Raw genomic sequence first — 13,573 nt, forward strand, 5'->3', positions numbered from 1 at the left:
GCGCGCGCGCGCGCCTTGATTGCAGTCGAGTGTTGTGCCAATTGTAAGTCTCATTGTTGGTCAAGGATACATGGTTGTTCTAATTGCACATGCATCTTCAACGTTACCCTGGTTATTTTCCGTTGTTTTCAGAAGTGGGAATTGGTTTAATAATTTACTCTCTTTTGAGAAAATCGCTAGTTGCAGAACATTTTATTTCTGTATCATGTTCTGTTTGGCATTTTCCATTTAAAATGGAAGGATTACCTCCTACACTGCAAGTTATCTTATTTGCTCTTAGTTATTTGTTTCCAGTAAGCATGAATCGAATGATGATTGGCCATGTGCTTCCTCTTTACAGGAATGATCACGTAAGCGATACCACTTGATATTGTTCAAAAAATGTAAGTATGCCCTGACTGAAGATTTTAGCTTTCTTTTTGTTCAGAAGATAGATGGTTTCTGGCTTGTTAACAACAATATAAGTTCTATGATCTGCTACCCTTGTATATTTTGTCTTTGGTTAGACCAGAAGTTATTGACCTTGGTCAGCAGATCACTCTTAAGTTTCAGTTGTGGATGAAATGCGTCTTTCTAGATGTTTAGTCCATCAAGTACTGTGAATCATTTGGCTTCAATTCATGTTTTTTTCAGACACTTGAGATGGAGGCCTGATTGTTGCAGTTTCAATAACTCAGGGAGCACCTCCTTGCTGGCAACCCCTTTGTCACCAAGCTTGTCGTGGAGTGCGTCGTCGGGTCATCGCCAATGTCTTCTTTATTTTGTGAAGCGTCATCAACGCCTCTAGACAGGATCGTCGGCGACCGCCACTGCCACGTGTGGGAGCCATGAACTCTGCCTTACCATACAAGGAATTGTGCCTCCACTTTTGGACAATGTCCGATATGTATACCATTACCAAAACTGCTTACCCTTCCTTTTGAACCAGCTAGCATATATGTAATGCATAGTTTGGATTACTACTCAAGGGATTTGGCATGCTTTATGGTCATTGGTTAACAAGGTTCTCAGTTGTACATGCATGTGTGGCAATAGAAAAAGAAACAAGCAGCCGAAGGGGCGCCACCGCCCAGCTTTCTTCTAAGCGGCGCCACCGGTTGGTGCCCCAACTGCTAGTATATATGTAACTGCTGAGTATGGTATACTAGACGAGATAGTGTCTAGCAGGCGTTGCAAGTTTGAGACTTTATTCCTTTTCTCTTTTCTTTGTTTGTAGATGTAGATAATGATGATTCCTTTCTCTTCTTTAGATAGTGGAAACATGCATTGATTCTATTCCTTTCTTGTACTACTACTTCTGTCCTGATTTATTGGTCTTCATTGTATTTCGTGTTAAATTTTGACTATAGATTAAACTTACAAAATGTTCATGCATGTCAACAAAAATTATATCATTGAAAAAGTTATATTATTGGATTCGTATTTGATTATATGATTGAAAACTATGTTCAAATACGAATTCAACGATATAATTTTTTTGACATGCATTAACATTTTGTTAGTTAAATCTTTGGTACAAATTACAAAGGGGACCTATAAATCAGGACGGAGGTAGTAGTAGCTAGTGGTAAGCCCGGGAGAGAATGTTTGCAACGACAGCAATGCAATGATGACAGCCAATGGTGCCACCCACGTAACGGCTTTATTCGAAACGGAAACGACTCACTCACTCAACCCAGGCCTGAGGAGTACGTCGTAGATGAAAGAGGAGAGGGGTTTAAGTTGTCGAGAATGGAGAGCGCGGCGCAGTCCATTGTGAGCACGTTCGGACAGGTGCTGGTGGAGGAGCTCCAGGAGATCTGCGGCGTCGGCGACAATGTCGTCCACCTACGGGACGAGCTGGCGACCATGAACGCCGCCCTCCGGGTCATCTCCGAGGCCGACCAGAGCTCCGTCGACCACCTCGTCCGGAAGTGGGAGAAGCAGGTGCACGACCTCGCCGACGACGCTGAGGATTGCATCGACACCTACTCGCTTTGCATCGTCTGTCCCACCCCACGACCGCCGAATGACGTCTCCGGCAGCCAGCCCAACTTCTCCTGGGCCGGATACCTGCTTTCGCGAGCCAAGAGCGTTGCCAGGTACCCCGTACGTGAAGCTTGTGCTGCAGCGCACCCTCGCTGCTGACATCAAGGCCCTCCTGGTCCGTACCACCAAGGTCAGCGAACGCCGCGCTCACTACGGCATTGACCTACAAAGGTCCGCCTGGTTTGCCCCGGTCTCGGCGGCGTCTGTGTCTGCAAATGCCCTCCGCCGTGTTGACGACCCTGATCAGTTTGTCGGCATCATAGAACAGGCCAACAGCCTGGCCGGGAAGATCAAAGCGGCGGCGGTCCAAGAGGGTCTGAATGTCTTCTCCATTGTGGGGTTCGGAGGACTGGGGAAGACAACCCTGGCCATGGAGTTGTGCCGGCAGCTGGACATGGACTTCCCTCGCCAGGCGCTGGTGTCCGTGTCACAAGCCTTTGATACCACGAAGGACGTCAAGGGACTGCTGGTACCAGTGCTCCAGCAAATCCTCAAGGATAAACAACCGGATGGTAAGCAAACCATAACGGGAGAGGAGGCCCAGGGTACAAGTACAAACCACAACGATATTCAAATCGAGCGGATGGGAGTGGAAGACCTGTCCAACAAGATCAAGAAGCTCCTCAGTCAGACGACGTATTGACTACCGTCCCCAAAATAAAATTTTCAACTAGTAAATATTTATAAATATCATCGTTTGCGGATGCTCAATATCATCGTTATTATAAATATAATACAATGGCTCAATCAATCAAAATTAAATCTGATATCAACATCATCTTTATAAATATTCAGGGATCAGCTTGTTTTTTTTTAGAAAAGGTTCAGCTTGTTAAGGAGCTAGTGATTCTACAAGTCTTGAGCACATGCACACGCGCACTCAGGCTCGCAGCTATTCCAAAATACACATAAGCACCAAAAGGTTTATCAGTTTGTAGGGCTTGTTCTTTTGGGGCTTACTGTTAGCCCAAACCAGTAACTAGCTATAGCTTCCTTCGGATCGAACTACACAGGCGAAGCTACTGGCTGTTTGCACCCCTTTGCTAGCTTTGCTCAAACCCACAAGTGAAGCACACACTTAATGTACAACACACACACTTGAGAAGAGAATAGCTCGTACTAGTATTAAAGCTGAGTGGAGTGGAATAATTACAACCGGGAGGGCTCAGTCCCATTATATATTAATCCCTCTGGTCCTAAATATTTGTCTTTTTAGATATTTCAAATGAACTACCACATACGGATGTATATAGACATATTTTAAAGTGTATATTCACCTATTTTGCTGTGTATGTCGTCACTTGTTAAAATCTCTATAAAGACAAATATTTAGGTGCAATCTGATTGATTATAGTAATGGTGCAATCTGATTCATCCGAAGCGCTATCAATCCTCTCAAGTGATAGCGACACCTAGTAGCAGAAATCAAGTCAATGATGAATGAAAGGGAGTTTGTTCCATAGAAAATTAGTAGAGCTCAAAACAGGGTAGCAATTGTACGGCAAACTATAGCCGTACCGAATCATGTAATTAATGCGGTGTGGATGTGCAGATGTCCTCCATGTTGTGATTGTCTCTCGATTGTAACCCTGTAAGTTTGGAATAAACTCCCATATGATTTCAAAAAAAAACTCACTATAGTAGCACATGGCTGACGTACTACTACCTAATGACATCACTGCTTACTTCACATTTTCTCTTACATGTGAAGTTAGTCAAAGCCATACTAGAACTTTCCTATCTCCCTCGGGGGCCCCTCGCGCGGGCGGCTCCGGAGGGGAAATCCCTAGCCCCGCGCGCCGCCCCGCCGGCGCCTGCGGTGGTGGTGGCGCCCGGCTCTCAAAGGCGGAGGGCGTGAACGGCGCACCCTGACGGGCCTCCTTCGCGTGCGGGGGAGCTGCGTCAAGGGGCGGCACGGGGAGAGTTCCGGTGTGGCAGCGCACGGCGGGGAGTGTGTGGTGCGGCGGAGATGGGTCAGGAGCTCGCAATGTAGTACTGGCCGGTGCGTGGTGGTTTTTCCGATAAGCGACGGCGTCGGTGGCACCGCAGTTGGGCCGTGGTTGCAGAGGGAGGCGCGGCTCGGCCTGGAGATGCTGCGCGAGGGGCGGCCAGGCGGCTTCTGCTATGCGTGGGTGCCCTGGGGTCGCAAGCGTCGGCGGATGGTTCTTAGAGGCTGCAGCGCAGGTATGGGTGGTGGGGCGTCGACCGGATCTGATCTGGGTCACTTGACTGTGGTTGCAATGAGGCCGTCCGCCTGGAGTGGTGGACTAGCTTCTCGAGATGCCGGCGGCCCGGCCGTGCTGGTGCTGGTGTTGGAGTATGGAAGGAGCTGCTCGTGGTGTGGTGCTAATGTTGTGTTGGAGGATGGAAGGAGCTGCGTGTTCTTGACCCGTGTTGGATGTGGTGTTGGACCGTGTTTCCTCAGCCTTGATGGGTTTCTCCGTGACAGTCCGGGTACGACGGCAAGGTGTTGCTGCGGCGGCGGTGTGACCCATCTGGTCAGTTAGGCCGTACTCCTGCGGGATGGGCAGGAGATGTGCGACATTTCAGATGAAAATCCTGCCTTTCTTCGAACGCCGACTAGGCTAGCTTGTGTGTTGATCCTGGTGAAGTCTCGCTGCCCACTCGCCGTCTCTTCTTAGACAATCAAGAGTTGTTGGGTGCGGTGCCGAGCAAAGTTCGGTGAAAGTTGTTGCTCTTTGGGATGACCGGTGTTGATCGAGACGCACCTTGTCGATCTGTTTAGGACAGGCACCTTTGCATTGTGCCTGTTTTTGTTCTGGTGGCTAATCTTTCGATTATCTTGAGTGTGGTGTTTTTGCTACATTTGTATGTTTGCAACAAACATGTTGCCTCTTGTACTTGATTTCTGACTTCTCTAAAAACATGGTAGGTCTAGGCATACTCTCAAAATACTCTCGAAAAAGAAGCCATACTAGAAACTACTACTGCGACTACTAGTTTCCTTAACTACCAAGGCATGCAGCACGCTGCTGCTTTTCTTGATAACATGCAACTGCAAGAGGTAGACACGTTTAATGCTCACAATCTCCCCCTCAACCCGGTCGAAGGAGCTTGATGTCAATGATCCCGGTCTCTTGTAGCGCAGCTCTTGGAACTAGATGCGACTAAGTGCCTTTGTCGGGATGTCCGCCTTCTTGGGCTTTGTGTAGCTCGTAACTCTGCTCGTGCTTTGCCACAAGAGGGAAGACCTCCTGCAAGTACTCACCCTGTGCGCTGTACGTAACCCTTCGCAACGAAACGCACATTGTGCTTGATGATGGTGTCGTGCTCATACTTCTTGATTTCGGGTGTTGCAGTTGTCCCGCAGGCTCACCGGGAAGGACCCCTAGGCGTCGGAACCTGTGTGGAGTGCCAACATTGTTGTTGGCATCGAACAGGTCCGACCACATTGTTGGCGCGGTCACGAACTGCCCGGCAACCACCTCCCTCATGGGCATCAGTGTTGGTGGGGTCGTAGTTCCTGACGTCAAACTGCCCGGGAACTCCCTTCCCGTTGCCATCGTATTGGACATCATGCTACCCGGAAACTCCCTTCCCGGGGATGACTTGTCAGACATCTAGAGTATTAAGTTCATAAAGAAAAAAGTAACGCCTTAAGCAAGATAACATGATGTAGACAAGTAAACTCATGCATGAATAAAACCCATCGTTTTATTCTTAATGGCAACAGTACAAATATGTGTCTTGTCCCCTTCTGTCACTGGGATATAGATCTCCGCAAAATTGAACCCATCACAAAGCACCTCTCCCATTGATAGGAAAATCAATCTAGTTGGCCAAACCAAATCATAGATCAGAGAGAAATACAAAGGCATAATAATCATGCATGAAAGAGTTCAGAGAAGACTCATATAATATTCATAGATAATCTGATCATAAACTCACAACTCAGCGGATCCCAACAAATACACCGCAAAAAGTGATTACATCGAATAGAACTCCAAGAACATCAAGGAGAACATTGTATTGAATATCAAAGAGAGAGAAGAAGTCATCTTGCTACTAGCTATGGACCCATAGGTCTGTGGTAGACTACTCACACATCATCGAAAGGGCATCAGGGTTGATGTAGAGCCCATCCATGGTCGATTCCCCCTTCAGCAGAGTACCGGAGAAGGCTTCTAGATTGGATCTCTTGAGAATAGATACTTGCGGCGGCAGAAAAAGTATTTCGGGTGGCCCTCTGATGTCAGGGGAATATAGAAATTATAGAAGCGGAATTAGGTCAAGAGGTGCCACGAGGGGCCCACAAGCCTGGGGGCGTGCCTCTCAAGCTTGTCGCTCCTTAGTTGCTCGTCAGTTCTTCTCCTGAACCTTCTAGGGTCTATTCTGGTATATAAAAAATTAATCCAAAGTTTTTCTCCGTTTGGACTCTGTTTTATATTGATTTCCTGAAAAGCCCAAAACAACAACTCGCACTGGGCACTAGGTTAATAGGTTAGTCCCAAAAAATGATATATAATTGCATATAAAACATCCAAGATTGATACTATAATAGCATGGAACAACAAAAATTATAGTTACGTTGGAGACGTATCAAAGCGGCAGTGCTGCGAAAAAAGGGGAAAGGAATCCGTTTCATGCGGAGCTGGGAAGGCCAGACATACAAAGAAAGGAGCCCTATGGAGGCCTCGGAGCTCGGGCACCCACGACCTCCGCCACGCTCGGGGGCTACTGACGTGGTCCTGTACCAGGAGTACCTGGTGTAAGGGGTCCGGCCTTATCCTCAAACGAGGCTCACCAGGGCTGGGGGGTACTAGGAACCCCTGAAGGAAATATGCCCTAGAGGTAATAATAAAGTTATTATTTATTTCCTTATATCATGATAAATGTTTATTATTCATGCTAGAATTGTATTAACCGGAAACATAATACATGTGTGAATACATAGACAAACAGAGTGTCACTAGTATGCCTCTACTTGACTAGCTCGTTAATCGAAGATGGTTATGTTTCCTAACCATGAACAAAAGAGTTGTTATTTGATTAACGGGATCACATCATTAGGTGAATGATCTGATTGACATGACCCATTCCATTAGCTTAGCACCTGATCGTTTAGTATGTTGCTATTGCTTTCTTCGTGACTTATACATGTTCCTATGACTATGCGATTATGCAACTCCCGTTTGCCGGAGGAACACTTTGTGTGCTACCAAATGTCACAACGTAACTGGGTGATTATAAAGGTGCTCTACAGGTGTCTCCAAAGGTACATGTTGGGTTGACGTATTTCGAGATTAGGATTTGTCACTCCGATCGTCGGAGAGGTATTTCTGGGCCCTCTCGGTAATGCACATCATTTAAGCCTTGCAAGCAATGCAACTAATGAGTTAGTTGCGAGATGATGTATTACGAAACAAGTAAAGAGACTTGCCGGTAACGAGATTGAACTAGGTATTGGATACCGACGATCGAATCTCGCGCAAGTAACATACCGATGACAAAGGGAACAACGTATGTTGTTATGCGGTCTGACCGATAAAGATCTTCGTAGAATATGTAGGAGCCAATATGGGCATCCAGGTCCCGCTATTGGTTATTGACCGAAGACATGTCTCGGTCATGCCTACATTGTTCTCGAACCCGTAGGGTCCGCACGCTTAAGGTTTCGATGACAGTTATGTTATGAGTTTATATGTTTTGATGTACCGAAGGTTGTTCGGAGTCCCGGATGTGATCACGGACATGACGAGGAGTCTCTAAATGGTCGAGACATAAAGATTGATATATTGGAAGCCTATGTTTGGATATCGGAAGTGTTCCGGGTGAAATCGAGATTTTACCGGAGTACCGGGAGGTTACCGGAACCCCCCGAGAGCTATATGGGCCTTAGTGGGCCTTAGTGGAAGAAGAGGAGAGGTGGCCAGGGCTGGGCCGCGCGCCCCTCCCCCCTAGTCCGAATAGGACAAGGAGAGAGGGGGCCGGCGCCCCCCTCCTTTCTCTCTCTCTCTCTTTTCCACCTCGTGAGTCCTATTCCAACTAGGATTGGGGGAGAAGTCCTACTCCCGGAGGGAGTAGGACTCCTCCTGGCGCGCCCTATGATGGCCAGCCTCCCCCCTTTAAACCTTTATATACGGAGGCAGGGGCACCCCAGAGGACACAAGTTGATCCACGTGATCATATTCTTAGCCGTGTGCGGTGCCCCCTTCCACCATAGTCCTCGATAATATTGTAGCGGTGCTTAGGCGAAGCCCTGCGACGGTAGTACATCAAGATCGTCACCACACCGTCGTGCTGACGGAACTCTTCCCCTACACTTTGCTGGATCGGAGTCCGAGGATCGTCATCGAGCTGAACGTGTGCTAGAACTCGGAGGTGCCGTAGTTTCGGTGCTTGATCGGTCGGGCCGTGAAGACGTACGACTACATCAACCAAACGCTTCCGTTGTCGATCTACAAGGGTACCTAGATCACACTCTCCCCTCGTTGCTATGCATCACCATGATCTTGCGTGTGCGTAGGAATTTTTTTGAAATTACTACGTTCCCCAATAGTGGCATCCGAGCCTAGGTTTTATGTGTTGATGTTATATGCACGAGTAGAACACAAATGAGTTTTGGGCGATATAAGTCATACTGCTTACCAGCATGTCATACTTTGGTTCAGCGGTATTGTTGGATGAAGCGGCCCAGACCGACATTACGCGTACGCTTACGCGAGACCGGTTCTCCCCCACGTGCTTTGCACAAAGGTGGCTAGCGGGTGACAATTTCTCCAACTTTAGTTGAACCGAGTATGGCTACGCCCGGTCCTTGCGAAGGTTAAAACAGCACCAACTTGACAAACTATCGTTGTGGTTTTGATGCGTAGGTAAGATTGGTTCTTACTTAAGCCCGTAGCAGCCACGTAAAACTTGCAACAACATAGTAGAGGACGTCTAACTTGTTTTTGCAGGGCATGTTGTGATGTGATATGGTCAAGACATGATGCTAAATTTTATTGTATGAGATGATCATGTTTTGTAACCGAGTTATCGGCAACTAGCAGGAGCCATATGGTTGTCGCTTTATTGTATGCAATGCTATCGCGCTGTAATGCTTACTTTATCACTAAGCGGTAGCGATAGTCGTGGAAGCATAAGATTGGCAAGACGACAACGATGCTACGATGGATATCAAGGTGTCGCGCCGGTGACGATGGTGATCATGACGGTGCTTCAAGGATGGAGATCACAAGCACAAGATGATGGTGGCCATATCATATCACTTATATTGATTGCATGTGATGTTTATCTTTTATGCATCTTATCTTGCTTTGATTGACGGTAGCATTATAAGATGATCTCTCACTAATTATCAAGAAGTGTTCTCCCTGAGTATGCACCGTTGTGAAAGTTCTTCGTGCTGAGACACCACGTGATGATCGGGTGTGATAGGCTCTACGTTCAAATACAACGGGTGCAAAACAGTTGCACACACAGAATACTCAGGTTATACTTGACGAGCCAAGCATATACAAATATGGCCTCGGAACACGGAGACCGAAAGTTCGAGCGTGAATCATATAGCAGATATGATCAACATAACGATGTTCACCATTGAAACTACTCCATCTCACGTGATGATCGGACATGGTTTAGTTGATTTGGATCACGTAATCACTTAGAGGATTAGAGGGATGTCTATCTAAGTGGGAGTTCTTAAGTAATATAATTAATTGAACTTAAATTTATCATGAAACTTAGTCCTGGTAGTATTTTGCAAATTATGTTGTAGATCAATAGCTCGCGTTGTTGCTTCCATGTGTTTATTTTGATATGTTCCTAGAGAAAAATTGTGTTGAAAGATGTTAGTAGCAATGATGCGGATTGGATCCGTGATCTGAGGTTTATCCTCATTGCTGCACAGAAGAATTATGTCCTTGATGCACCGCTAGGTGACAGACCTATTGCAGGAGCAGATGCAGACATTATGAACGTTTGGCTAGCTCAATATGATGACTACTTGATAGTTTAGTGCACCATGCTTAATGGCTTAGAATCGGGACTTCAAAGACGTTTTGAACGTCATGGAACATATGAGATGTTCCAGGAGTTGAAGTTAATATTTCAAGCAAATACCCGAGTTGAGAGATATGAAGTCTCCAACAAGTTCTATAGCTAAAAGATGGAGGAGAATCGCTCAACTAGTGAGCATGTGCCCAGATTGTCTGAGTACTACAATTGCTTGAATCAAGTGGGAGTTAATCTTCCAGATAAGATAGTGATTGACAGAATTCTCTAGTCACCATCACCAAGTTAGTAGAACTTCGTGATGAACTATGATATGCAAGGGATAACGGAAACGATTCCCAAGCTCTTCGTAATGCGGAAATTGATAAAGGTAGAAATCGAAAAAAAACATCAAGTGTTGATGGTAGACAAGACCACTAGTTTTAAGAAAAGGGCAGAGGGAAGAAGGGGAACTTCAAAAAGAACAGCAAGCAAGTTGTTGCTCAAGTGAAGAAACCCAAGTCTGATCCTAAGCCTGAGACTAAGTGCTTCTACTGCAAAGGGACTGGTCACTGGAAGCGGAACTACCCCAAGTGATTGGCAGATAAGAAGGATGGCAAAGTGAACATAAGTATATTTGATATACATGTTATTGATGTGTACTTTACTAGTGTTTATAACAACCCCTCAGTATTTGATACTAGTTCAGTTGCTAAGATTAGTAACTCGAAACGGGAGTTGCAGAATAAAGACTAGTTGAGGGTGAAGTGACGATGTGTGTTGGAAGTGGTTCCAACATTGATATGATCATCATCGCACACTCCCTATACTTTCGGGATTAGTGTTGAACCTGAATAAGTGTTATTTGGTGTTTGCGTTGAGCATGAATATGATTTAATCATGTTTATTGTAATACGGTTATTCATTTAAGTAAGAGAATAAATTGTTGTTCTGTTTACATGAATAAAACCTTATATGGTTACACACCCAATGAAAATAGTTCGTTGGATCTCGATCGTAGTGATACACATAATCATAATATTGAAACCAAAAGATGCAAAGTTAATAATGATAGTGCAACTTATTTGTGGCACTGCCGTTTAGGTCATATTGGTGTAAAGTGCATGAAGAAACTCCATGCTGATGGGATTTTGGAATCACTTGATTATGAATCACTTGATGATTGCGAACCATGCCTCATGGGCAAGATGACTAAGACTCCGTTCTCCGGAGCGAGCAACTGACTTATTGGAAATAATACATACTGATGTATGCGGTCTGATGAGTGTTAAGGCTCACGGCAAGTATCGTTATTTTCTGAACTTCACAGATGATTTGAGCAGATATGGGTATATCTACTTGATGAAACATAAGTCTGAAACATTTGAAAAGTTCAAAGAATTTCAGAGTGAAGTGGAAAATCATCGTGACAAGAAAATAAAGTTTCTACGATCTGATCGCGGAGACAAATATTTGAGTTATGAGTTTGGTCTTCAATTAAAACAATGTGGAATAGTTTCACAAACTCATGCCACATGGAACACCACAGCATAATGGTGTGTCCGAACGTCATAACCGTACTTTATTGGATATAGTGCAATCTATGATGTCTCTTACCGATCTACCACTACCGTTTTGGGGGTTATGCATTAGAGACAACTGCATTCACGTTAAATAGGGCACCATCTAAATCCGTTGAGACGACACCGTGTGAACTATGGTTTGGCAAGAAACCTAAGCTGTCGTTTCTTAAAGTTTGGAGTTGCGATGCTTATGTGAAAAAGTTTCATCTCGATAAGCTCAAACTCAAATCGGAGAAATATGTCTTCATAGGATACCCAAAGGAGACAGTTGGGTACACCTTCTATCACAGATCCGAAGGCAAGACATTCGTTGCTTAGAATGGATCCTTTCTAGAGAAGGAGTTTCTCTCGAAAGAAGTGAGTGGGAGGAAAGTAGAAAACTTGATAAGGTAATTGTACCTTCTCCCTTATTGGAAAATAATTCATCACAGAAATCTGTTCCTGTGACTACTACACCAATTAGTGAGGAAGCTAATGATGATGATCATGTAACTTCAGATCAAGTTGCTACCGAATCTCGTAGGTAAACCAGAGTAAGATCCGCACCAGAGTGGTATGGTAATCCTATTCCGGAGGTCATGTTACTTGACCATGACGAACCTACGAACTATGAGGAAGCGATGATGAGCCCAGATTCCGATAAATGGCTTGAGGCCATGAAATCCGAGATAGGATCCATGTATGAGAACAAAGTGTGGACTTTGGTGGACTTGCCCGAGGATCGGCAAGCCATTGATAATAAATGGATCTTCAAGAGGAAGACGGACGTTGATAGTAGTGTTACTATCTACAAAGCTCGACTTGTCACAAAAGGTTTTCGGCAAGTTCAAGGGATTGACTACGATGAGACCTTCTCACCCGTAGCGATGCTTAAGTCTGTCTGAATCATGTTAGCAATTGCCGCATTTTATGAAATCCAGCAAATGGATGTCAAAACTGCATTCCTGAATGGATTTCTGGAAGAAGAGTTGTATATGATGCAGCCGGAAGGTTTTGTCGATCCAAAAGGAGCTAACAAAGTGTGCAAGCTCCAGCGATCCATTCATGGACTGGTGCAAGCCTCTCGGAGTTGGAATAAACACTTTGATAGTATGATCAAAGCATATAGTTTTATACAGACTTGCGGTGAAGCCTGTATTTACAAGAAAGTGAGTGGGAGCACTACAGCATTTCTGAAAAGTATATGTGAATGACATATTGTTGATCGGAAATAATGTAGAATTATTCTGCAAAGCATAAAGGAGTGTTTTTAAAGAAGAAAGACCTCGGTGAAGCTGCTTACATATTAAGCATCAAAATCTATAGAGATAGATCAAGACGCTTAATAAGTTTTTTCAATGAGTACATACCTTGACAATATTTTGAAGTAGTTCAAAAATGGAACAGTCAAAGAAAGAGTTCTTGGCTGTGTTACAAGGTATGAAATTGAGTAAGACTCAAAAGCCCGACCACGGCAGAAGATAGAAAGAGGATGAAATTCATTTCCTATGCCTCAGCCATAGGTTCTATAAAGTATGCCATGATGTGTACCAGATCTATTGTATACCCTACACTGTGTTAAGCAAGGGAGTACAATAGTGATCTAAGAGTAGATCACTGGACATTGGTCAAAATTATCCTTAGTGGAATAAGGAAATATTTCTCGATTATGGAGGTGACAAAAAGGTTCGTCGTAAAAGGTTACGTCGATGCAAGTTTTGACACAGATCTGGATGACTCTAAGTCTCGATCTAGATACATATTGAAAGTGGGAGCAATTAGCTAGAGTAGCTCCGTGCAGAGCATTGTAGACATAGAATTCGCAAAATACTTACGGATCTGTATGTGACAGACCAGTTGACTAAAATTATCTCACAAGCAAAACATGATCACACCTTAGTGTTCTTTGGGTGTTAATCACATAAATGATGTGAACTAGATTATTGACTCTAGTAAACCCTTTGGGTATAGGTCACATGACGATGTGAACTATGGGTGTTAATCACATGGTGATGTGAACTCTTAGT

The 13,573-nt window shown here is 44.8% G+C and overlaps 1 long non-coding RNA gene across 2 annotated transcripts in view; it reads left to right on the forward strand.

Moving 5' to 3' along the window:
• The window catches only part of LOC119314766, a 2,552-nt gene extending 1,853 nt beyond the window's left edge, over window positions 1-699 (forward strand). For both annotated transcript variants that reach the window (XR_005152447.1, XR_005152448.1), the window contains one exon: window positions 634-699. This is a non-coding gene — a long non-coding RNA (uncharacterized LOC119314766). The remainder of the gene's footprint in view (window positions 1-633) is intronic.
• Window positions 700-13,573: the final 12,874 nt, after the last annotated feature.

Source organism: Triticum dicoccoides, chromosome 6A (genome assembly GCF_002162155.2).
Source record: "Triticum dicoccoides isolate Atlit2015 ecotype Zavitan chromosome 6A, WEW_v2.0, whole genome shotgun sequence".
NCBI lineage: Eukaryota > Viridiplantae > Streptophyta > Magnoliopsida > Poales > Poaceae > Triticum > Triticum dicoccoides.